At 42.1% G+C, this 25,882-nt stretch overlaps 1 protein-coding gene across 2 annotated transcripts in view; it reads left to right on the top strand.

Annotated features, from left to right (window-relative positions):
* The first annotated feature begins 4,197 nt into the window (after positions 1 to 4,197).
* LOC139374720 (F-box/WD repeat-containing protein 7-like) overlaps positions 4,198 to 25,882 on the top strand; it is a 208,402-nt gene continuing 186,717 nt past the window's right edge. For both annotated transcript variants that reach the window (XM_071115831.1, XM_071115830.1), the window contains exon 1: positions 4,198 to 4,411. The gene's annotated coding sequence lies outside the window, so the exon portion shown is untranslated. The remainder of the gene's footprint in view (positions 4,412 to 25,882) is intronic.

Raw genomic sequence — 25,882 nt, 5'->3', positions numbered from 1 at the left:
TGACAGCAGTGTGTGGTAGTTGACCTCAGACTGCTTCATATGTAACCTTCATGACAGCAGTATGTGGTAGTTGACCTCAGACTGCTTCATATGTAACCTTCATGACAGCAGTATGTGGTAGTTGACCTCAGACTGCTTCATATGTAACCTTCATGACAGCGGTGTGTGGTAGTTGACCTCAGACTGCTTCATATGTAACCTTCATGACAGCAGTGTATGGTAGTTGACCTCAGACTGCTTCATATGTAACCTTCATGACAGCAGTGTGTGGTAGTTGACCTCAGACTGCTTCATATGTAACCTTCATGACAGCAGTGTGTGGTAGTTGACCTCAGACTGCTTCATATGTAACCTTCATGACAGCAGTGTGTGGTAGTTGACCTCAGACTGCTTCATATGTAACCTTCATGACAGCAGTATGTGGTAGTTGACCTCAGACTGCTTCATATGTAACCTTCATGACAGCAGTGTATGGTAGTTGGCCTCAGACTGCTTCATATGTAACCTTCATGACAGCAGTGTATAGTAGTTGACCTCAGACTGCTTCATATGTAACCTTCATGACAGCAGTGTGTGGTAGTTGACCTCAGACTGATTCATATGTAACCTTCATGACAGCAGTGTATGGTAGTTGACCTCAGACTGCTTCATATGTAATCTTCATGACAGCAGTGTATGTGAAAATATGGGCATTTCCAGGGCTGTGAGCATTGTTCTCACAGTCAGGGCTAGATTCTGGTTGCTCTGTTTTGTGTTGTGTCTTTGTACGTAGCAGAAAGGGCCACTCATACAAGGTGATCTGACACAATCTAAACATGACCTAAGCCTAATGTTGACGCTCACTGATATCAGACAAAGGCCACTTAAAATAAACAGATGAGATAATCCAAAGAGATAGAAGACCAGCCAAGATGACAAGACGACTTCTTGTGCGTGAGAAAAATAGAAGACAAGATGATTAGCTAGAAGTGTTCTTCTGAGATCTGGGTCAACTTGCAAATAACTTATCTTTATACAAACGATACAGTATCTATTCATGGGAAACTAATAAGTGAATCTACAGACTAATGAATGACGATACATCCCTCTGAGATATCAATACATTCATCAAGTCCCCCTTGTTTTGTCTGTGTTCATTCTGCCCTGCCAGAGCAGAAAAATATGTTTATCTGAAATCCCATGAAATCTGTGATGTCAACACTGTACACTCAATTCAAATGCCATATCAGGTTTCTGTTTCTCTCTCTGTGTTCACTATCCTCAGTCTGTTCTGCCCTGTACTGGATCCATGGTTTACTGTAGTGCACTGTTTCATTATCTGGCCTGAGCCATTGTTACTGTCACCTCTAATCAATTCTCTCTCTCAGCCACACAGTCAGCCATGTTTTCCTTTTCCAGAGAGGCTGCAGTGTTCTGAGGCAACCTCTTTCTCATCTCTTCATCTTTCTGTTTGTGTGTGGCTTATCTATGCTACCTACTACACTGAACCAGTGGGCAGAGGGTAATCACACACAGCCACAGTACGCACCGGGGAAACAGACGTGTGTGTGTGTGTGTGTGTGTGTGTGTGTGTGTGTGTGTGTGTGTGTGAAACAGAGAAAGTGTGTGTGTGGTATCATCCTCTATGATAGTGACACACTTTGCCTCCAGGCCTAGTCCCTCTTGAAGAGTCATGTCCGGCGAGAAGAGAAAAGCCCCCTTCCTTCCCGCACTCATCATCAAAGAAATGAGATCTCACACTGCACTATGCTGCTGCTGTGTGTGGCACAACACGCCTGATGAGCAACACATGATCCTTTCCCGGCAATACTGGGTTAACCCTTTCATTCACAGCAAGAAACCCTGATGCAGCCAACTGAGCTATATTCTTCCTCTGTGAGCTTATTTAACTACTGCACAGGGGAAGGCCTATATAAACAATACCGATGTCATCTTCCCTATTGTACAGAGTAAGAGCTGTGTATCCCTATGGTCATGTTGGCGGTTGTAAGGGCTTGACCTCAGAGTAATGGTTTAATCTAGTCAAAACAGAGCAAAGAATTTTCCTGAATGTGAGAAAGCTTTGTATTATTATGATGAAACCCACTTTCCATCCCATCATTACACAGACTAGCCACATGACCACCATCCAACCTAATGGTCAGCAGACAACAGCAGTTCTCCATCACTGACTGTGACCCTCTATTTCTCAACACGAAACAGAAGCCCATCAATGGACATTGGGTGTGTGTCAAACTATGAACTCTGCGGGCCCGGAAATACCTTGGCGCAAGTCGAGACTCAGTTCAGACTTTGTGAGCGAGATGAAAGGCATCTGGGATTTGTCATTGGTCTTTAAAAAAACATATGATGCAAATAGAATGGGAAGCCTTGTCTGTTTCTGAGAGCGGAGTTATGATTTGTAAGAAAAAGGCACAATGAGAATGCACAGGCCAGACCCAATTCCAGTGAGTGTCTTAACAGCCAAATGTGGCTGAACACTCTCCACCAGCACTGGTCTGGACGCTAGTGGTGGAGCAGTCATAGAAACAGATGGAAGCCATTTGTTGTGTTTTTTCCCCTCTGTAGCTGTGGTCTGGACAGCCTAGCCTAGGCTCCATGTTAATCGGAGTAATGTGTGCAGTTATGTGAGGAATATTGCTGTGTAAATTGAGAATCGTCACAGCAATAAGCTGTCCGGTTGTGTCCCTGTCCAGAGGTTTAACATACAGAGTTGACACTCTGTCATTGATGGATTCCTGCCGTATTCTAAATGTTCTATAGAGCCTGGGTCTGAGACATATGTTCTATGGAGCCTGGGTCTGAGACATATGTTCTATGGAGCCTGGGTCTGAGACATATGTTCTATGGAGCCTGGGTCTGAGACATATGTTCTATGGAGCCTGGGTCTGAGACATATGTTCTATGGAGCCTGGGTCTGAGACACATGTTCTATGGAGCCTGGGTCTGAGACATATGTTCTATGGAGCCTGGGTCTGTCCTGAGACATATGTTCTATGGAGCCTGGGTCTGAGACATATGTTCTATGGAGCATGGGTCTGTCCCGAGACATGAGACATATAGGATGTTAACGTTATTAATTTCCCCTCATATTCCACAACTCTATGTTGCCCGATGCGATGTGGCCTAAACATATAACACCAACAAAGCCTTTTGTATTTCCTCTGACTTTGTCTGGATACTCAAATAAACCTAATGTACTATTAGAATATGAAGACAGACAAGTCAGAGGGACTTTTCAATTTCCACATAAGGATTCCCTGCGTGTGGAGGTTTCAACTGCCGGGCTGCTCCGCTATCCACAGAGGCTCTTAGTTTATTTGTGTCTGCCTGGCCTGGAAAAGCTCTCCCTCACTCACTCTCACTCTGAGGCATATTTTTCAGCTTTCGTTGGCTCAGTGCCAGTGTCAATTCCATGCTCCTCAGAATCACATTCTTTGGCGCTTAGTGATATCTCAGGCCTTCAGACTAGCTCCCCCTGGCAGATTAAGATACAGGACATGGAAATGACCGTAAAACAAAGCAAAACAACACCGGGCACACAGCCGCTTCGCTTCAGCGCTGTGCTAGACACTGGTCCAGGAAATAGCGTTATACTCAAATTGGTTGGTATGAATCTCCTGGGTTTTTCACACAGATGCATTTCAAGTTTCAAGTTGTATTAGTCATATGTACTGGATACACATGGTATACATCATCCCAAAAAATGCAACAATAAAAAATAATAAAGGATACAAACATAAAGAGCACAATCACACACACACACACACACACACACACACACACACACTTTGTATGAAATATAAGAAACAGTAGCCAATAGACTGGACCAATTATGTGAAAACAATCATATTCATTATAATAACTACCCCAAACAGTACAGGTTCAAGCAACTATTTCGGACGTAACATGTTTGCGTGGTTCTAAAGAAAAAATGTTTTTGGCGTCGTCATCATCCTGCGACTACCAACTCTCTACTAGTCAGTGAACGGAGAACCGAGAGCACTATCGCTTGAGGTAGCGGAGAGCATCAAGCGGATAAACTCTGTCTAATTTTCAGCTAATTCCCCTTCAATGCTGGTTGGACACGGACCATACACCATCCCCAAGTGGATTTTTTTTGTCTGTGGGTGACCCGAACTGTTGGACGAATTGAAAGATATTATAATTTGGCATCATATCTAAGCAGGAACGAAAGTATTGAGAGTGATATCCGAGGTTAGCCAGTTGGCTAACTGGGAAGGTTGCCTAGCTAGCTACTGCTGAGAAAATACGAAGCGGAGGGAGACCCCAGCGGCAAAAAAGGGCCATCGACGTGAGCTGTATCCTGAAGAGGAGCGCTCCGTTTTTCTGGACACATCAAGAGGAGCCGGAGTCAATTTTGCTGTGTTCTACTCTGATCATTTCGGAGGTAAGAGGTACAAGGAAACGGGTGGACGGTCCCGGCGTAGAAATCGTTACAATAGAGCGCTGGGCCAGACAGTCAGCGGCGGAATGGTTATCTAACTTTAGCGAGATGGCTAGCAATTCCTTGCTAGCCAGCTGCAAGTGTTTCTCACTAAATGAAGCTATTTGTAAACATCAGCTTTGCATATACATTGAGAACGAATTAAATATGTTAATCTGTGTTTTTAGACGAAACGGATACATTTGTTATTAATAACATGACCACCGTGACCTAGCTAATGTAGTCCATATCGGCTAACGTTAGTAGCTAGCTACCAACCAACTGCTGGACTTTAACTAGCACTAGCTATCTTGCTGGCTGACAAGACACTTTCATTGCACGAAAAACAAGTCTTATGTTTGTCTTGCTTGTTTCGTTTCGGGAGAATGCTAACGTTAGTGTTGGCTTATAATTTCAGTGATTCGTTGGAGAGTGAGTTAGCTATCCAGCTAGATTGCACCGCACGCTAAATCAAGCTAGCTAGCCAGTCTCCTTTTGTTATGCTAACGCTAATCATCCAATTTCTGATAGCATAACATCCTGATTTACTCGCTACAACACAGCATGCAAGCACAATAACGTTTAGTTTGTAAGAGCTTACTTTCGAGTTCGTTACCATCGCAAGCTAACGTTTATCGGATTGTACTTTATCACATTTTATTTTTCTTAGTGTTTTTTCGTAAGTTTGGTGAAGCAAGGTTAACGTGTTGGAGTGCATCTTACTAGCCGCGAGGCACAGCGCCAGTGTGATCCGAGCACATGCTCCTGGCTATGGCATCAGTCAGAGAATGTAGAAATTCGAGATTATCAAGAAAGCAACTCTTTCTTTGTAAATGTACAATTTCATAAAAAACATGCATAAAAACAAACACCTGCTAACTATACATCTAGCTAATACAGCAATATCTGCACACCTAGACAAAACGTCCAAGCACAGTGAGTTCTCATATTGGCTAGTTATGTGTTTTAAATTGACGGAAATAATATTGTTGTCACTTTAAGATTTTCTATTTACGTAACCTGTATGGGTAACGTTGCAAACGTATCAAACTATCACACCGGAATAGTTACAAAAACTAGCCAAAGTGTGCACGGTCCATTTACAATGATGGGGAGCGGTTTTGAGGTAACTACTGTTACCTTCCCAGTATCACTAACTGTCATACTTGACAGAGTTGCCACAGTGAATCAACGGTGCATTTCAAAACTTGATGTCTACTCTTATGAAAGACTATTAGGGTGTCATGTCGGCAATACCTGCATGTTCTTATGTAATCACTATTGTCAAATGTATTATTGCCCTTCCTGTATGTGCCATTTTCCTTATGGAATGTACCGGATGACTCCTCTCTAACAACTGTAGGGATATGTGATGCAGCACTTAGGAATGTTAAACAAGACACCAGTTGAAAAGTGTCACTGTCCTGTAGGCAGGTACACATTGCTAGTCTCTACAGCCAGTTTCTTTCTTCTCAAGACTTGGTGCTGAGGGTTCTCATGCAATCTTGACAGTTCAGTGTGGTCCCTTTTTGTGTTGTCCCCTGCACAAGACAAAATAAAGTTAAATTAAACGTAGGAACGTAAGATAAAGGAAACCCTTTTCTTTTCCTGCTCAACTAATTCATTTATTTTAACACTCCCTCTGTGCTCTCCTCTTGCTCTTTCTCCCTCAGTCCCTCTGTCTTCATAAGGCTTAGAGCCTCTCTGCTCTCTCCCTCTCACAGTGAGTCCTCAATAACTCCTCGGCGCTCAGGCCCTCCACAGACTAACAGAAAGGAAGAAGAGAGAGAGGCGGGAGGGAGAGAGAAAGCCCTTAAGGACTCCAAGAGATATATAAAACAATGCAGTACTCTTCTCTCTAATGAAAGCCAGGAAGTGGAACAACCGAAGGGTTTTTTCTCTCTAAATAACAGCTTTTTTCACACTGATTGTGGTGGTGATGGAGAATGTTGGTAAGAGATGAGTAATGGAACACATTCATGTTCACTAATCCAAATTGTTTATGTGGACTGTCTGGATGTTTCTTTGAGGGCCTCTGAAACTCTAAGCCTACGGGCCTGGTTATTAAATTGTCCACTCATTTAATACCCTTTGGTGTCGAGTGGTGATTTATCCAAGAGGGTTTGCATCATGCTCTTACAGCCATGCAAATAACAGATAACAAAATCATTGCTGCTGCTCTCACAGCATAAAAACATGTACACACACGATTCTCAGTACAGTTTGCTTGGAATTACCAAGGTGATACTGCCTGTCGCTACTCAATAACAGATTAACCGACATCTTATACACACTAGTCATGTAATGTATAGCCTGACTATTACTCACTTCAATGCCTGTGTGATTGCTTTGCGAGGTTAACCTCGTAAAGTGTTTTTTCTTTAGTCTATACCGTTAATATTAGGTCATGAATTTAGGCTATATAAGTCTCCTTTTTATGGGAGTTGTAAAAGAGCAGGGGTCTCAACTTTTTTAGCATGAGTGCTACACAACAAAAATATGTATCTTTTTAAATAGGCACATTCTTCTTCTCTCCCCTTCCTCGTGTCCTTAGTGTCAATATACACTACCGTTGGGGTCACTTAGAAATGTCCTTGTTTCTGAAAGAAAAGCAAATTTTTGTCCATTAAAACAACAGTGTAGACATTGTTAATGTTTTAAATGACTATTGTAGCTGGAAACGCCTAATTTTTAATGGAATAAGTGCATAGGCGTACAGAGGCCCATTATCAGCAACCATCACTCCTGTGTTCCAACGGCATGTTGTGTTAGCTAATCCAAGTTTATCATTTTAAATAGTACCCGCAAACACCAGTCTCAATGTCAACAGTGAAGAGGTGACTCTGGGATGTTGGCCTTCTAGACAGAGTTGCAAAGAAAAAAACATATCTCAGACTGGCCAATAAAAATGTACGATGGGCAAAAGAACAGACACTGGACAGAGGAACTCTGCCTAAAAGGACAGCATCCCGGAGTCGCCTCTTCACTGTTGACATTGAGACTGGTGTTTGCGGGTACTATTTAATGAAGCTGCCAGTTAAGGACTTGTCTGTTTCTCAACCTAGACTAATGTACTTCCTCTTGCTCAGTTGTGCACTGGGGCCTCCCACTCGTTCTATTCTGGTTAGGGCCAGTTTGCGCTGTCCTGTAAAGAGAGTAGTTCAGCGTTGTACGAGATCTTCAGTTTCTTGGCAAATTCTCCCATGGAATAGGCTTCATTTCTCAGAACAATTTGTTTCTAGCCATTTTGAGCCTGTAATCGAACCCACAAATGCTGATGCTCCAGATAGGCAACTAGTCTAAAAGACAGTTTTATTCCTTCTTTAATCAGGACAACCGTTTTCAGCTGTGCTAATATAATTGCAAAAGGGTTTTCTAATGATCAATTAGCTTTTTTTAAATGATACATTTGGATTAGCTAACACAACGTGCTGTTGGAACACAGGCCCATTATCAGCAACTATCACTCCTATGTAGATATTCCATAAAATCAGCTGTTTCCAGCTACAATAGTCATTAGCAATGTCTGCACTGTATTTCTGATCAATTTTATGTTATTTTAAGGGACAAATGTGCTTTTCTTTCAAAAACAAGAACATTTCTAGGTGGCCCCTAACTTTTGAATGGTAGTATACCTACTACTATAATTGTTAATAAACAACTTCTAAAAAATTGTTTTTTTTTCATGTGCAAAGAATGTGCCTTGCTGATTTTAAGTTTGTCTCAAAATTAATCTGTAAATGTTGGTTGGAAGTGGAACCTTCTTGGGTGGGTAAAGCAAAAAAAAAATGTATTCTCTTTCTATTTTCCCAAATTCTATTTTCTCAGTTTTCTGGAGGAAAACGAACACCTTTTAATTTGAATGCAATTCCCCTTTAATTACACATGTAGTGTGTGAGAAATGTACTCTCTAATGTGATGGTTTTGTATTGCTGCTGTTCATTTCATGATGAAGTTTGCAAATAATAGATACAAATGATTGATGCGCCGATATCCGATATTTTCCTTGCCAAAAGAACGATACTGATGACCATTTATTCAAAATTTTAGCTGCCTTTTTAAAAGCTTTCTAGTGCAGTTAAGTAGTTAAAACACACACATGGACCCAGTGTTCTAAGACACTGCCGCTCCGTGCAAGAGGTGTCACTACAGTCCCTGGTTCGAATCCGGGCTGTTATCACATCCGGCCATGATTGGAAGTCCCATAGGGCGGCGCACAATTGGCCCAGCGTCATCCTGGTTTCGCCGGGGTAGGTCGTCATTGTAAATAAGAATTTGTTCTTAACTGACTTGCCTAGTTCAATAAAGGTTACAAACACACCACACTGATCAAAGTTATTTTGTTGGCATTTACGTATGTCCCCATTACTAGTAATACATAATCAAAATCTACTTCTTTCACTTACTTGCTGTGCTGTTTCGTTGTTCAGTCGTTTCATTCTCAACCCGGATTTCTCTGGAACGCCGTTTGGGTCTTTGCGTGTCAAAGTTGTTATTTAACACTATTTCAAATAAATGTTTATTTGTCACATACACATGGTTAGCAGATGTTAATGCGACTGTAGCGAAATGCTTATGCTTCTAGTTCCGACAATGCAGTAATAACCAACGAGTAATCTAACATAACAATTTCACAACAACTACCTTATAAGTGTAAAGGGATGAAGGATATGTACATAAAAATATATGAATGAGTGATGGTACAGAATGGCATAGGCAATATGCAGTAGATGGTATAGAGTGCAGTATATACATATGAGATGAGTAATGTAGGGTATGTAAACATTATATGAAGTGTGCATTGTTTAAAGTGGCTAGTGGGACATTTTTTTACATCAATTTTTACATTATTAAAGTGGCTGGAGTTGAGTCAGTACGCTGGCAGCAGCGGTGGCTGTTTAACAGTCTGAAGGCCTTGAGATAGAAGCTGATTTTCAGTCTCTCGGTCCCTGCTTTGATGCACCTGTACTAGAGGTCGACCGACTATGATTTTTCAACGCCGATACCGATTATTGGAGGACCAAAAAAGCCCATATGAATAATCTGCCAATTTTTTTAAAAATGTATCTGTAATAATGACAATTACAACAATACTGAATGAACACTTTTTAATATATAATATATATATATATTAATATAATACATAAATTAAATCAATTTAGCCTCAAGTAAATAATGAAACGTGTTCAATTTGGTTTAAATAATGCAAAAACAAAGTGTTGGAGAAGAAAGTAAAAGTGCAATATGTGCCATGTAAGAAAGCTAACGTTTAAGTTCCTTGCTCAGAACATGAGAACATATGAAAGCTGGTGGTTCCTTTTAACACGAGTCTTCAATATTCCCAGGTAAGAAGTTTTAGGTTGTAGTTATTATTGGACTATTTCCCTCTACCATTTTGTATTTCATTAACCTTTGACTATTGGATTTTCTTATAGGCACTTTAGTATTGCCAGTGTAACAGTATAGCTTCCATCCCTCTCCTCGCTCCTCCCTGGGCTCAAACCAGGAACACAACGACAACAGCCACCATCGAAGCAGCGTTACCCATGCAGAGCAAGGGGAACAACCACAGGCTCGGAGCGAGTGACGTTTGAAATGCTATTAGCGCACGCTAACTAGCTAGCCATTTCACTTCGGTTACACCAGCCTCATATCGGGAGTTGATAGTTTTGAAGTCATAGACCGCGCAATGCTTGACGCACAACGAAGAGCTGCTGGAAAAACGCACAAACGTGCTGTTTGAATGAATGTTTACACGCCTGCTCAGTCAGATACTTAGATGCTTGTATGCTCAGTCAGATTATATGCAACGCAGGACACGCTAGATAATATCTATTAATATCATCAACCATGTGTAGTTAACTAGTGATTATGATTGATTGTTTTTTATAAGATAAGTTTAATGCTAGCTAGCAACTTACCTTGGCTTACTACATTTGCGTAACAGGCAGTCAGTCTCCTTGTGGAGTGCAACGAGAGAGGCAGGTCGTTATTGCGTTGGACTAGTTAACTGTAAGGCTGCAAGATTGAATCCCCGAACTGACAAGGTGAAAATCTGCCGTTCAGACCCTGAACGAGGCAGTTAACCCACCGTTCCTAGGCCGTCATTGAAAATAAGAAGTGGGACGCAACCGTCTCCTATACCATAAGAAGTTAACACCATAGTTCCCTCCAAACTCATCATCAAGCTCGAGAACCTGGGTCTCGACCCCGCCCTGTGCAACTGGGTACTGGACTTCCTGATGGGCCGCCCCCAGGTGGTGAGGGTGGGTAACAACTAGAGGTTGTATCAAAAAATCTATTTAAAAAATGATATAAAAAAATCAACCTTTCATTAAATCACACATGTAAGATACTCAATTAAAGCTACACTTGTTGTGAATCCAGCCAACATGTCAGATTTTAAAAAGGCTTTTCGGCGAAAACATAAGAAGCTATTATCTGATGATAGCACAACAGTAAGAGAGTAAGAGCCTAGCATATTTCAACCCTGCAGGCGCTACACAAAACGCAGAAATAAAATATAAAACATGCCTTACTTTGATGAGCTTCTTTTGTTGGGACTCCAATATGTCCCATAAACATCACAATTTGTCCTTTTTTTTTTGATTAATTCCGTCCATATATATCCAATATGTCCTTTTATTTGACGCGTTTGATCCAGAAAAAAAACTTCCAAAATGTCACTACAAAATATTTCAAAAGTTGCCTATAAACTTTGCCAAAATATTTCAAACTACTTTTGTAATACAACTTTAGGTGTTTTTAAACGTTAATAAACGATCAAATTGAAGACGGGTCTGTGTTCAATACAGGAAGACAACAAACCAAGCTACTTTTCACGTCTTTCCCAACTCTCAATAGTGTTACACAGTTCCAAGATGGCCTACTTCTTCACTGCACAAATTAATAAGCTCAACCAAATTCCAAAGACTGGTGACATCCAGTGGAAGCGGTAGGAACTGAAAACAAGTTCCTAAGAAATATTGTTTCCCCATGAGAACCATTGAACAGACGGAGACCTCAAAAAAAAAAACTGAACGGTTAGTCCTTGGGGTTTTGCCTGCTACATAAGTTCTGTTATGCTCAGACATGATTCAAATAGTTTTAGAAACTTCAGAGTGTTTTCTATCCAAATCTACTAATAATATGCATATCTTATATTCTTGGCATGAGTAGCAGGAAGTTGAAATTGGGCACACTATTTATCCAAAAGTGAAAATGCTGCCCCCTATACCTTAAGAAGTTAAATGCTGAGCTGTAGTCGATGAACAGCATTCTCACATAGGTATTCCTCTTGTCCAGATTGGTAGGGCAGTGTGGTTGCGATTGCGTCGTCTGTGGACCTATTGGGGCGGTATGCAAATTGGAGTGGGTCTAGGGTGTCAGGTAGGGTGGAGGTGATATGGTCCTTGACTAGTCTCTCAAAGCACTTCATGATGACGGAAGTGAGTGCTACGGAGCGGTAGTCGTTTAGCTCAGTTACCTTAGCTTTCTTGGGAACAGGAACAATGGTGGCCCTCTTGAAGCATGTGGGAACAGCAGACTGAGACTCGAACAAAACATACATGTATTGTGTAACATGAAGTCATATGAGTGTCATTTGATGAAGATCATCAAAGGTTAGTGATTCATTTTTCCTCTATTTGTGCTTTTTGTGACTCCTCTCTGGCTGGAAAAATGGCCCGTGTTTTTCTGTTAGTTGGTGGTGACCTAACAATCGTTTGTGGTGCTTTCGCTCTAAAGCATTTTTGAAATCAGACACTGGCTGGATTAACAATTGTATCTTTAAAATGGTGTAAAATACTTGTATGCTTGAGGAATTTTAATTGAGATTTTTGTTGTTTTTGAATTTGGCTCCCTGCACTTTCACTGGCTGTTGGTGAGGTGGGACGCTACCGTCCCACATATCCCAGAGAGGTTAACACGTTTAAATGTTTTACTCACATCGGCTGCAACGAAGGAGTGTCCGCAGGTTTTGGTAGCGGGCCGTGTCAGTGGCACTGTATTGTCCTCAAAGCGAGCAAAGAAGTTGGTTAGTCTGTCTGGGAGCAAGACATCCTGGTCCGTGACGGGGCTGGTTTTCTTTTGGTAATCCGTGATTGACTGTAGATCCTGCCACATACCTCTCGTGTCTGAGCCGTTGAATTGCGACTACTTTGTCTCTATACTGATGCTAAGCTTGTTTGATTGCCTTGCGGAGGGAATAACTACACTGTTTGTATTCGGTCATGTTTCCGGTAACCTTGCCTTGGTTAAAAGCAGTGGTTCGCGCTTTCAGTTTCGCGCAAATGCTGCCATCAGCATTTGTGGTGGGGGGGGGGGGGGGGGGGGGGGTATGCGGCTGTGATTATAATCGAAGAGAATTCTCTTGGTAGCGGTCTGGATTTGACGTGTCAATTAAGCTTGTTGACCAATCAAGACCCGAATATGACTACGCTTCACGCTTCACTTAAGGCGTTCATAATTTTTTTAACGTAGTTATTGCACATTGATTACACTATCACTCGTATTTCATGTCACAACGATTCATCGATACATGGATACATGCTATGATTTGCGCATCTGCAGTGCTGGTCATAAACAAAAATAAAATAAGCTAGCAAGCGCATGGATGCAATCAATGTTTTTCCCCAAATACATAGCAAACGACAAACTGTTTCAGTAGCTATAGTTAGCTAGCTACAGTTGAAGTCGGAAGTTTACATACACTTAGGTTGGAGTCATTAACTCGTTTTTCAACCATTCCACACATTTCTTGTTAACAAACTATAGTTTTGGCAAGTCGGTTAGGAGATCTACTTTGTGCATGACACAAGTCAGTTTTCCAACAATTGTTTACAGACAGATTATTTCACTTATAATTCCTGTATCACAATTACAGTGGGTCAGAAGTTTACTTACACTAAGTTGACTGTGCCTTTAAAAAGCTTGGAAAATGCCAGAAAATTATGTCATGGCTTTAGAAGCTTCTGATAGGCTTATTGACATCATTTGAGTCAATTTGAGGTGTGGGTGTATTTCAAGGCCTACCTTCAAACTCAGTGCCTCTTTGCTTGACATCATGGGAAAGTCAAAAGAAATCAGCCAATACCTCAGAAATTTTTTTTAAACCTCCACAAGTCTGGTTCATCCTTGGGAGCAATTTCCAAATGCCTGAAGGTACCACATTCATTTGTACAAACAGTAGTACGCAGTATAAACACCATGGGACCATGCAGCCATCATACCGCTCAGGAAGGAGACTCGTTCTGTCTCCTAGAGATGAACGTACTTTGGTGCAAAAAGTGCAAATCAATCCCAGAACAACAGGAAAGGACCTTGTGAAGATGCCAGAGGAAACGGGTACAAAAGTATCTATATCCACAGAACCTGAAAGGCCGCTCAGCAAGGAAGAAGCCATTGCTCCAAAACCGGCATTAAAAAAAAAGCCAGAATATGGTTTGCAACTGCACATGGGAACAAAGATTGTACTTTTTGGAGAAATGTCCTCTGGTCTGATGAAACAAAAATAGAACTGTTTGGCCATAATGACCATCATTATGTTTGGAAGAAAAAGGGGGATGCTTGCAAGCCAAAGAACACCATCCCAACCGTGACGCACGAGGGTGGCAGCATAATGTTGTGGGGGTGCTTTGCTGCAGGAGGTACTGGTGCACTTCACAAAATAAATGGCATCATGTGGCAGGAAAATTATGTGGGTATATTGACGCATTCTCTCAAGACATCAGTCAGGAAGTTGACGCTTGGTCGCAAATGGGTCTTCCAAATGGACAATGACCCCAAGCATACTTCCAAAGTTGTGGCAAAATGGCTTAAGGACAACAGTCAAGGTATTGGAGTGGCAATCACAAAGCCCTGACCTCAATTCTATAGAAAATGTGTGAGCAGAACTGAAAAGGTGTGGGCAAGCAAGGAGGCCTACAAACCTGACTCGGTTACACCAGCTCTGTCAGGAGGAATGGGCCAAAATTCACCCAACTTATTGTGGGAAGCTTGTGGAAGGCTACCCAGAACGTTTGACCCATGTTAAAAAGTTTGAAGGCGATACTACCAAATACTAATTGAGTGTATGTAAACTTCTGACCCACTGGGAATGTGATGAAAGAAATTAAAGTTGAAATAAATCACTCTACTATTATTCTGACATTTCACATTCTTAAAATAGAGTGGTGATCCTAACTGACTTTTTACTAGGATTAAATGTCAGGAATTGTGAATAACTGAGTTTAATGTATTTGGCTAAGGTGAAAACTTCCAACTTCAACTGTAAAGAGCTAGGTGTCATCTAAAATAACCCTCATTTATAATACTGTTCTTATTTGATTAATGGTTGGATCCATCTATTTGAAGATGGCCACAACAGTGGACGTTGGTTAGCCTTCAAGCTAAAAGTATGGCATAATTCTGTGATTTTTCACTGTCAATTACTTACTTTTAATTTGAAGGCAAACCGCAAATTCCACTTGTGCCTAATCCTTATTGTGGCTAGCTTCACAGCAGTTGAAGCTAGCTGGCTGCTTATAACGTTAGCTTTGGGCAACAGGGTTACCCTGTTGAGTGTAGGGGGCAGTATTTTGATGTTTGGATGAAAAACGTACCCAAATTAAACTGCCTATTTCTCAGGCCCAGAATCTATAATATGCAAATAATTAGAAAACACTCTAAAGTTTCCAGAACTGTCAAAATATTGTCTGTTAGTATAACAGAACTGATATTGCAGGCGAAAACCTGAGGAAAATCCAACCAGGAAGTGCCTAAGAGAAACAAATCTTCCTGTTCCATTGCATGCCTTCCCTACATTTAAAGGGATATCAACCAGATTCCTTTCCCTATGACTTCCACATGGTGTGAACAGTCTTTAGACATAGTTTCAGGCTTTTATTCTGAAAAATGAGCGAGAACGATCACATCAGTGGATGGCTGGGTGCTAGCAGAGTTTTGCATGTGCAACAGCTTGGAGCAGACATTTTCTCTTTCCTATTGAAAAAGCTATGGTCCGGTTGAAATATTATCGATTAATTTATTGTAAAAACAACCTGAGGCTGGATTATAAAAACGTTTGACATGTTTCTACGAACTTTACGGATACTATTTGGAATTTTCGTCTGCACGAGCCTGTGGATTTCTGAACAAAATGCGCCAACCAAATGGAGGTTTTTGGATTTTAAAATCTTTATCGAACAAAAGGAACATTTATTGTGTAACTGGGAGTCTCGTGAGTGCAAACATCCGAAGATCATCAAAGGTAAGCGATTCATTTTATTGCTTTTATGACTTTCGTGAGGTGTCTACTTTGCTGCTAGCTGTTTGTAATGTTTTGTCTGCTGAAAAGCTGTAAAGCTTTTTTGAAATCTGACATGCCAGGTGGATTAACAACAAGCTAAGCTGTGTTTTGTGATTTCATGAAAATTAAATATTTGTAGTAATTTGAATTTGGCGCTCTGCAATTCAGCGGGTTGTTGACACAAATGATCCCGCTAACTGGATGGGTGCGCCAAGAAGTTAAGTAGCTGTCTAGCTATTTATTTTCATGATCTGAAGTTCAATTTCAATAGGCAAACAACAAGTGGCTACCTAGCTAATACTTACTCACAGGGATTCCTAAATCATTGCTAAGAATAATGAAAATGACAGCAGTTTCTACTGGTCATTGTTTTCAGGCTGGTGTATTGGTGCTAGCTAGCTACCCCCGAAGTTGCGGTCAAACAAATTATGCTTTATTACCAACGCGGTATTGTAAGCACATCGTTCGTTTGTGGCCGGTGTTTGCTTGTTTGCAGACTTTTGTACAGCTTTGACAGTGCTACAATCTTTTTTGACACGCCAGACCCAAACAGCTTTCCATAGTATGCATGTCATGAAGCTAATAGCATTGACGCTATTAGTGTAACTCCGATAGGGAAACATCTGAAAAATTAGCGCACATGGTAGTGTGTACTAGTGCTCGACCAGTTGGCGAAAGCCAACATCGCCCACGACAGAGAACGTTTGATTTTCAAGGGCAATTCATTCCATTATCTTGGCTTTAATGGATTTCGCCTTTTGAGTTGTCTCTCTGAAATGTTCTTGCTATTTCAAATGACTGCTCGTCTTGTTGACTGCTCGATCCACATAGCAGACATTGTGGGCTAGGTTAGGAATGCTGTGTTGCCCGTGTTGTGCAAAATTTTATGTGATGTCATTACGTCATGTCTAGGTATGCACTTCATGACATCGGTTTTGCACACCGGCGTTAAGCTAGACATCGGGCGACATCGATGTTGGCATTTTTAGCTAATATCGTCCGATTCCGATATGTTCACCAATATATTGTGCATCCCTAATAGAAATGATATACTCTCTCATGATATACTTCTGCCAGGTAAGCTTACTTTTCAGTTACCGTTTTTAATTGAAGATTTTGGTTAAAATATTTCTGTCAACCCACAAGCCGGTTATCACATCAACTGGCTAAACATGGAGTAATAGACAAACGCGCACCAGACAGACGGACAATATTGCTGGAAATTAATTGGCAAAAATGTATTAGGTTTGACTAACCAAGGGTGAGAATTTTGTGATGATTAGATAGTAGCTGGGAGCTTGCGGTGTCTGATACTTGAGATTTGTTTGACAGTTTTGTCAGTTTTGTTTTATTTTACTTTCAGAATTATTTGCGAGCTATTCATAGGTGGGCTGCGAGCTACGGCAGCTTGAGATCGACCTGACCCCTGTGACAGTGTTTGCTTTCGAGCCCAAAGCAAAGAGCCTACTTGTTTTCCTGAGCTCAACCCTCTGTCGCTGTCTCTGCAGCTCTACAATTTGCAGGGATTGAAAGTTATTTTGACGGCTGAGGACCAGGCAGCAGAACTGTGGTGGTTTGACGGTTCATATAATCCTTTATGATACGAGTCTGGCTCCTACAGGTTAAATATGATATACAATCTAAGTTTGAGGTAGCTGCAGTGTTTGCAGAGTCACGTATTTGGTAGATTCAGGTGGAAAGAATGTGCCTTGCTGTTTAAGTTTCTCTCAATGAAGCTGTAACTGTTGGGTGGAAGTGGAACCTCCTTGGGCAAAACTATAGGGCCGTTCTTCTGGTAAATGCTAGAGGTGGGTTTCAGTGAGGGAGAGGCCATTGTCACAAGACGTTTCACATTTAATTTAGGCCTGTCTGTTAGCCACACAATGGCATTCTTCAGGTTCTCAAATGACTTTGGTTCAGGTCAAGGGTGGAGTTGATGGGTTTATGCATTAATGTCATTTGCCAAAATTATTGAGGAACTTCACATGGCTTTCGAGAACTATATTCCTACTGGATTATGAGCTGTAATAGCGATTTCCTACCTCTCACACTGAGGGATTTTATCCACTCACAGCTTTCCAGAATAAGGTCAGTGAAAACATTTGACAGAGAGCATTCATGCATCATGGATCTTCATAGACATTCATGGGCCTGCCTTTTTTATTTTATCTTTGTAAATGGAGGATGTAGCTAATGTTTCTCTTGCTTGTGTGGACAACCGGTTGGTTTCAGTAGGTTACAGATCCAGCCTTGGACTGTAGTCTTGTGGAAAGCATTCTATAATGCAAACACGTCTAATGGGTTTGTCTCGTGCTGACTGACCTTGTGGTACTACGGGTTAGAGAACATTTGCTGGAAGCAGGGGCCTATAGAATGTTGTCTTGCTCTAATGGCTTTGTCTTACTGTGAAGTATGGCTTATCCACATTCTCTGTCACCCACGGCTGTTTCAGACGGTAGGATGCTGACCCCTGGGCTCTGCTAAAAGCATTCTCATCCACGGCCCTGGCTTTGAAGTAGATGTTGCCACAACACCGGGGAGATGAAAGGGGGCTTGGCAAAGGGTGTAGCTGTGTATCTCTGTTCTCTTGATGTGCAGGTGTCGTTTTATGTATGTGTGACTGAGACCATGGGGGCTTGCCTAGTGGAAAGAACGTTCGTCTTACTACTTCACTCCAATTTCTGAGTGAAGGCAGACTTTCTGAAAGCCGACTTTCTGATAAACGTATGTCAGAAGGGTCTCGCTAATCAAGAAGACCAGCTGGCTCTTATGACTGCTCCAAGTCGACCATTGAACTGACTGAGGCGACCCTGGTGTGTCCTTCATACTGTGTGTCTTGGAAACGTCGCCTCCAACAAACGGAATAGGCTACCTCTTTTAACTTTAGCCAGGCGACCCTGCCTGCCACGATGACATCCTCTCAGACCTAAGACTTTACAGGATCAAGGTGGAATGTTATTTTCTCCCCTCCACCTCTTCTCGTCTCATTTTTAAACCGTGACGTCATGAAAGTTGGAGCAGGAGCATCATCCCTTCCACAGTAGGGCCCAGGCGACCTTTTTTCTCTGTCCCATTGTGAATGGCTTCATGCAGCTCCCTATCTGCGGTGGTGAGCGAGAAGGACCATGTAAATAATTCAGAGCCCTGCCATGCATGCCTCTCTGGGGCTGGGATCACTGAGGAGTCTCCTAGCAAAGCAGCCTGTGCTTTGATGTGGGCTTCTGGTGTGAATACTAGCCTATGTATGGGACACAGTGAGTCAAGGGACTGGGGAAGGAGGGGGCGATTCTGATAGATACATCTCAGGATGATTACAACTGATAGAACAGTACATTTTTATTTATTTATTAAAGGAATTTTCTATGAAGAGTGTGCCGGGTTCTTTCTGACCACTGTGGTGAACCCCATTTGATAAGGAGATGGCATACTTGTAGATAAAGTATGATTTTTACAGTTAAAATGGCTTGTGCATTATTATCTTTCCCCATGACTTTGTAGAGGAGTTATTCATTTCAGGGCAAATATAATTTCATAAGATGACGAAACAAAAATAGAAACGCATCATGCAACAATTTCAAGGATTTTACTGAGTTACAGTTCATGTAAGGGAATCAGTCAATTGAAATATTTTATGGATTTCACATGACTGGGCCTGGGAAGAGAATAGGCCTACCCACTTGGGAACCAAGCGCTCCTATTGGTGAGCCAGGCCCAGCCAATCAGAATGAGTTCCCTGTAAAAGGGCTTTATTATAGACAGATATACTCCTCAGTTTCAGCTGCCCAGGTGGCTGGCCTCAGGTAAAGAAGCCGGATTGTGGAGGGACTGGCTTGGTTAAAACGATTCTCTAAAATGAGGTAGGAGGTGGCTTATGGTAGAGAAATTAACATTAAATTCTCTGGCATCAGCTCTGGTGGACATTCCTGAAGTCAGCATGTCAATTGCCGGCTCCTTCAAAACTTGAGACATCTGTGGCATTGTGTTTTGTGATTAAACTGCACATTTTAGTGGCCTTTTATTGTCGCCAGCACAAGGTGTGTAATGAACATGCTGCCAGTTGGAAGGATTATCTGGACAAAGGAGAAATACACAACGAACAGGGATGTAACCAAATTTTTGTGCGTATGGAACATTTCTGGGTTCTTTTATTTCAGCTCATGAAACGTGACCAACATTTTACATTGTGTTTTATATATTTGTTCAGTATAAATGGAGCCTCCTGACAGAACTTTAAACAAAGCAATATAAACAACTACAATTCTAGGAGTATTAGTCCATTTCACTGGAAATATTTATTTGATTCCTTAAAGATTTTATTTTCCGCCCATTGCAGAGGCATCTGGAATTGGCCCACTAACATCAAAGTGAATCCAAATAATTTATTAATTGTTCTTTGACACATTCAGCTTCTATTTCTAATGAAAGAGAGCAATACTTGGGCTGAAGAAAATCCTACTTAGCCAAAATGTGGGTCTATATTTGAAGAGGGCCGTGGTAGCTAGCTAGACATCGACGCTTGAGATGTTGAATGGAAAACCCCCCGCCTTCCACCAACCCCGTTATAAAGAAAGAAATCTCTTTTTCCTATTCCCACATTTCGCTGTCTGAGCGTTGTTTTGCCTCTTAAAGTTATCTAAAAGGATTACCTCCACAAGAGCGTTGGCAGTCTAATTCAATGGACCTCTGAAATGGGGTGAAAGGGAAACCACGGCATTGTCTTGCCTCTCGCCGGCCAGTGCTGCTGAGGTTTTTCTTTTTGTTCTCTGCGCTTCTCTCTGGCATTGAACGTTTTCACAGTCCACAGTCTGTCTCAAAACAGCTGCACTGTCCCCATCCCCATAGAAATAGAATTACAAGAACAGGAAACGCCAGACCATGCCAATGTGATGGGATAGAACACATGGGTACACTTGATTCCTGTTCTAATACTTATTTCTATGCCATGATCCTTCTTTGACTGACACACTAATGGGTAGAACACAATGTCTGTTCTAGTAACTATATTTCTATGCCTGGATGTCCCTTCCTGTGATCTTTCGGACAGGAAGCTGGCCCTCTCATCATTGGGAACGGACCTCGCCCAGACCAGGCTCATCCTGGTGTGGTGCCTTCTATGCTCTTCCTTTCCTGTCAGTGGATCTCTGGGATGTCTCTCTGTTCCTGAGTGCACTTCCCTCCCGACCAGCACTCTTGAGCTTGGAGCATCGCTGATTGTTTAAGCGAAGCAGGCAGCCCCTTCATGTCTCTCATGGTGCTATCAGTGTCTGTGACTGTCTTGGTGGTGCATAATTACACTCTCCCCCCTTCCTCACCCCAGCCTGTCCTTAAAAGAAATCCCCACCACCCCTCTTTCTGAGGCTGAGGGAGCAGGACGATATCCCCATGAAAGGAGGACCCCCCCCCCCCCCCATGCTGAGGGCCTGTTCACATAGAAACGCCTGTCTTTGTGAATGGAGAGGCCTCCCTGACAAGCCCTGGTCAGAGACAGCAGGCCTCCCACCCTCCTCTACTGCAGGAAGCCTGGGCCCCACAGCGAGCTCCACAACGTGGTTTGCTCTGATGATTAACTCCTGAACTCCAGAACTTGAAGGCTTTTTCTTTGGGTCTTTGCTCTAATGAAATACTGTTGGGCGTTCAAACGGTATTATTATTTTGTACTGTTGAAGCTCAGTTGCACAAATTTCCACAAACTAAAGGACAAAGCCAAATCTTACATAATGTGAAAAACGCTCACTCTTACTACACAGGTCTAGACTAGCTCTCATATTGATGCGATGTAACATCGAAACAACGACATTACAGATCTTGAAACATACCATGAAAAATTTAAACGGAGAGGAATGCCGACACCGTTTCAAATTCTCAGAAATGTCAGAGATCCTCTAACTACGTGTCTGTTGCGTTCCAAAGGGTGTATAGTGCAGTGGGCCTTTGTCAAAAGTAGTGCACTGTATCGGGAATAGGGTGCCATTTGGAACACCTAAAGTTTTTATTTATTTAAATCATGGTTGCTCTGCCCCACATTCCCCTCCCTGCGCACCATGAATTATTTACTGCTTATCAAAATTCTAAGCTGAGACCGGAGAGGCCTTGGACGGATCTCACCTGATGAGGATGTTTCGCAGTGTGAGGCACAGCAGGCCTCTTCTCACAGTCATTGACCGTGGACACACACACTCACTCTCTCTTCTGTAGTCTCAAGGAGGGGTAACTTAATTATGCCCTAGTGAAGGCGAGCCGGCCGCCGAGCCTGCTGGGTGATATAACACACAGTAACACGGCAGGGTCAGTGACATTGCGTAGTTAATACGCTACTGCAATGCTGCAGGCGTATTGTGCTGCAATGTAGCGTTATGTGGCTACCCCCTGCTGCAATGTTATTGAGGACCTGCGAACGGGTCGACCAGCAGTGACGATATCTGGCCTAGCCCGTGTGTTTTGCAGGCTATGCTGGCAGAGATGGGCAGCTCAGTCAAAGTGCCTTAAGGTCTATTAGGGAGGATAATCCTCTAGGGAGAGTCCAGTCCAGCAGTGGATAGAGTGGAGAAGAGGGGACGACAAAGTCAGTATAAATATCTCTCTCTCTCTCACTCACTCACTCACTCACTCACTCACTCACTCACTCACTCATATATATTACTCTATACCCCCCAACACCCTGCTCGCGCCTTCCCTCAGTGCAGCCAGACTTTCTCTAACGCATGGCAACCATCTGCTTTCCAGATTACTCTCCTTTCCACTACAAGGAAAGCCAGCCCGCAGAACGACAGGGCAAGCCAACACCATCTCAGGTTTTTTCGACCGATACAGCAAACAACATAGTCGTGTGTCATCCCATTTTGCAATGGAATGTTACGTTGGTGGGAGAACGCAACTTCATACAGTGAACTCCTTATCTTAGGGAAGCATTCAGTTCTTCAAAGAGGGGAGGTTAATGCGAACCTCTGTCCAGCATAGCTAGAATGCAATGTTTTGGTAAGAAGTGTGCAATTGTTTCAAATGACAATTATAACTTGTAATACCTCATGTATTTATAGCTGTAATATATTTTTGTTGATTAAATAGTTGTCCTCATGGCACCATTTGCAAACACACTGGTCTTAATGAGGCTCCCATTAATAAAAAATGAGCAGGTTATTGAGATGGATGATTACATTTCGTGTTTGACACTTTCCTAGGGTTTTTAATTTTTTTTATTTATCCGTTATTTTTCCAGGTAAGTTCCACCCCCCCCCCAATCCTATTTCTATATAGATGTGAGAATTTCCTAAGTGTTTTCCTTGTAGTTCTACCCATGCTCTCCCTTTGTCACCCCTGCCTTGTTTACCCCCCCCCCCCCCCCCCCGGACAGGTCTGAGGTATGTCTTTGTCATCCAGTGGGAAAGACTGACTCGTACCTGTTCTTTCCCCCTTTTGCTAACTCTGCTCTTCCCATCTTTAGTAACAGTTTCCCTCCCCCTTCAGGCAACATTTTAGTGTTCCATTGTTTCCAGCTGCCTACAGCCCAGGTAATAAGGCGTGTGTGTCCCCAGTCGTTTGTCTACAGTGACTGTTCCCCTCGGCTGGCTGGCAGTCACCTCATGCAGCGTTTTAACTCTGTTCGAGAGGAACCGGGGGATGTGAAGCCAGTTAGTCTCATTGGAAGGAGTAGTGCTGTGTTTTTCTGTTTCCCCATAATGGGGGTTGCTATGCTGGCTGTGTCTGTCTTATCTCGGCGCTGCTCGCAAACCTGTTCTGTGAAGATTACCTCGTGCCATTGTCTATATAGCCACCCCTTTGCACTGACAGACACACAGGCTAAACACTGTTGTCCAACACAGCACTCCAACACGTTTGCCTTCTACAGCCATCTAATGGTCCGTTTCACCTTATTGGACAAAAAAAAGAAACAAAGTGATTAATAGTCCTGTATGCTTTCTTTTGTGGCGTTTTGATTTGGCACACGCAGATGGTATAGGTATCAATCTGAGCCTGTTGTTAGTAGCCCATGTTTTGGTTATTTGGTTTCCTTTTAATTAATTTGCATCAGAGGGATGGACAAACAAAGCTCCAACAGATGACGCCAGTTGCCATATCACTGTTGCCATGGTAGCAGGTTCTTCTTGCCTCTCAATTTCCCCCATAATTTCCTCTGGGGTATAGCACCTTGTGTCACGGCTGCATTCTTTTCAACACACTTTGTATTCCACAGGCACCTCTGTAAACAAATCATTATCTGTGTAGACTAGCATGGCTTTGCCCAACTAACTACATCAAGTAATGGTCTCAAATGGCACCATATTCCCTATATTGGGCATATGGGGCTCTGGTTAATAGTAGTGCACTATAAAGGAAATAGGGTGCCATTTTGGGACGCGAGCCATCCAACTCTTAACAAGCCAGCTCGTCTATAGAGAAGAGGGCCTACTACACCATCTCCGTCCCTAATTGCACGATGGACTATTTTTGATCAGAGCCCCTTGCGAATAGGGAAGGTGCCATTTGGGATGCACACAAATGAATAATGTGGCTGTTGGGGCTAGAGACCTCCTCGCTATTCTGGCTAGTGTGTGTGAGAGAATTGAGCTACTTCCCATAGCAATAGTCAATGTAGCCTAAATGGTTTATGACTTTTTCATAAGCACAACTAAATCATACACGTACAGTTGTTGGATACCAGCGTACACAAACCTACCTGTATTGTGTATGAATGTAAGGCCTACCAATGAATCCTTTGTTGGGTCCACCTTCCGTTTGAATAAATCAACTTCCTCCTGTTAATTTTGTTTTACAGCCACCTTTGTCTATGCTTCCCATTCTTTACTTCGGTTTTCTCATTTTACTTTCGGTTTTGTACACCAGCTGAAAATACCATATTTGGGGTTATTGAAAATATATAAAACAGCGTTTTTATATAAGGTTGAGGCGGTATCCAGATTTTTATTCTGTCATTTTATTACCGGCTTGGTACACAAGGGGTCGCCAAAAAGCCCATTGGGCATCTATTACTTGAATGCTAACAAAAGTAGCACGAGTAATAGTGAATTTCGATGGCGGCTGCTAACTAAATATGCTAACATGTGCCAACAAAAATAAACTAATTTCAAAGACAGGCAATCCATCTCATAAAGTTATATCTACTGAACAAAAATTTAAACGCAACAATTTAAACGGTTTTACTGAGATACAGTTCATATAAGGAAATCAGTCAATTGAAATAAATAAATTAGGTCCTAATCTATGGATTTTCACATGACTGGGGAGCCAGGTCCAGCCAATCAGAATTACTTTTTTTTTTTTTTTTCCACAAAAGGGCTTTTATTAAAGACAAAAATACTTCTGTTTCAGGTAGTACTGAAATTAAAATGTAGTACTGAAATTAAGTACTGAAATTAAAATGGAGGCAGCTTATGGTAGAGATGAACATTCAACTCTCTAGCAACAGCTCTGGTGGACATTCCTGCAGTCAGCATGCCAATTGCACACTCCCTCAACTTGAGATATCTGTGACGTTGTGTGACACAGCTGCACATTTTTAAATGGCCTTTTGTTGTCCCCCGCACAAGGTGCACCTGTGTGATATTCATGCTATTTAATCAGGTTCTTGATATGCCACACCTGTCAGGTGGATGGATTATCGTGGCAAAGGATAAATTCCCGCTAACAGGGATGTTAACACATTTGTGCACAACTTTTGAGAGAAATAAGCTTTTTGCTTGTATGGACTATTTCTGGGGTCTTTTATTTCAGCTCATGAAACATGGGACCAACATTTTACATGTTGCGTTGATATTTTTGAGCTGGATTGCCTGTCTTCGACATTTACAAGTGAGAGATTCTGTTGAGACAGAGAGGAAAAAATGCAAGGAAATTAAAAGAACTCATCCGAAGGGCTTTGACTTCTCAAACACGACAAAGTTAACACAATTCAGCCACTTAGTTAAAGTTAGTGGTCGCGTTAAAGCAGATTTCTCAGTTTTTCACTCTGGGTGGACACACGAATAAGAAATGTCTTTCTGCGTTTTGTAAACGCAGATCTAAAGTGTTATTTATTCTAAATTCTGCTCAGTATCAGACACGTTTTGTGCTTCAGTGTCACTTCTGAGAATTCACAACCGGGCATTCTATCAGTAGACAGCGCTCTGACTGATGTGTAGGTTTATTTTTTT

Source organism: Oncorhynchus clarkii, chromosome 19 (assembly GCF_045791955.1).
Source record: "Oncorhynchus clarkii lewisi isolate Uvic-CL-2024 chromosome 19, UVic_Ocla_1.0, whole genome shotgun sequence".
NCBI classification, from domain to species: domain Eukaryota; kingdom Metazoa; phylum Chordata; class Actinopteri; order Salmoniformes; family Salmonidae; genus Oncorhynchus; species Oncorhynchus clarkii.
The sequence above is the reverse complement of the archived record's forward strand: the minus strand, read 5'-3'. Positions and strand labels throughout refer to the sequence as shown.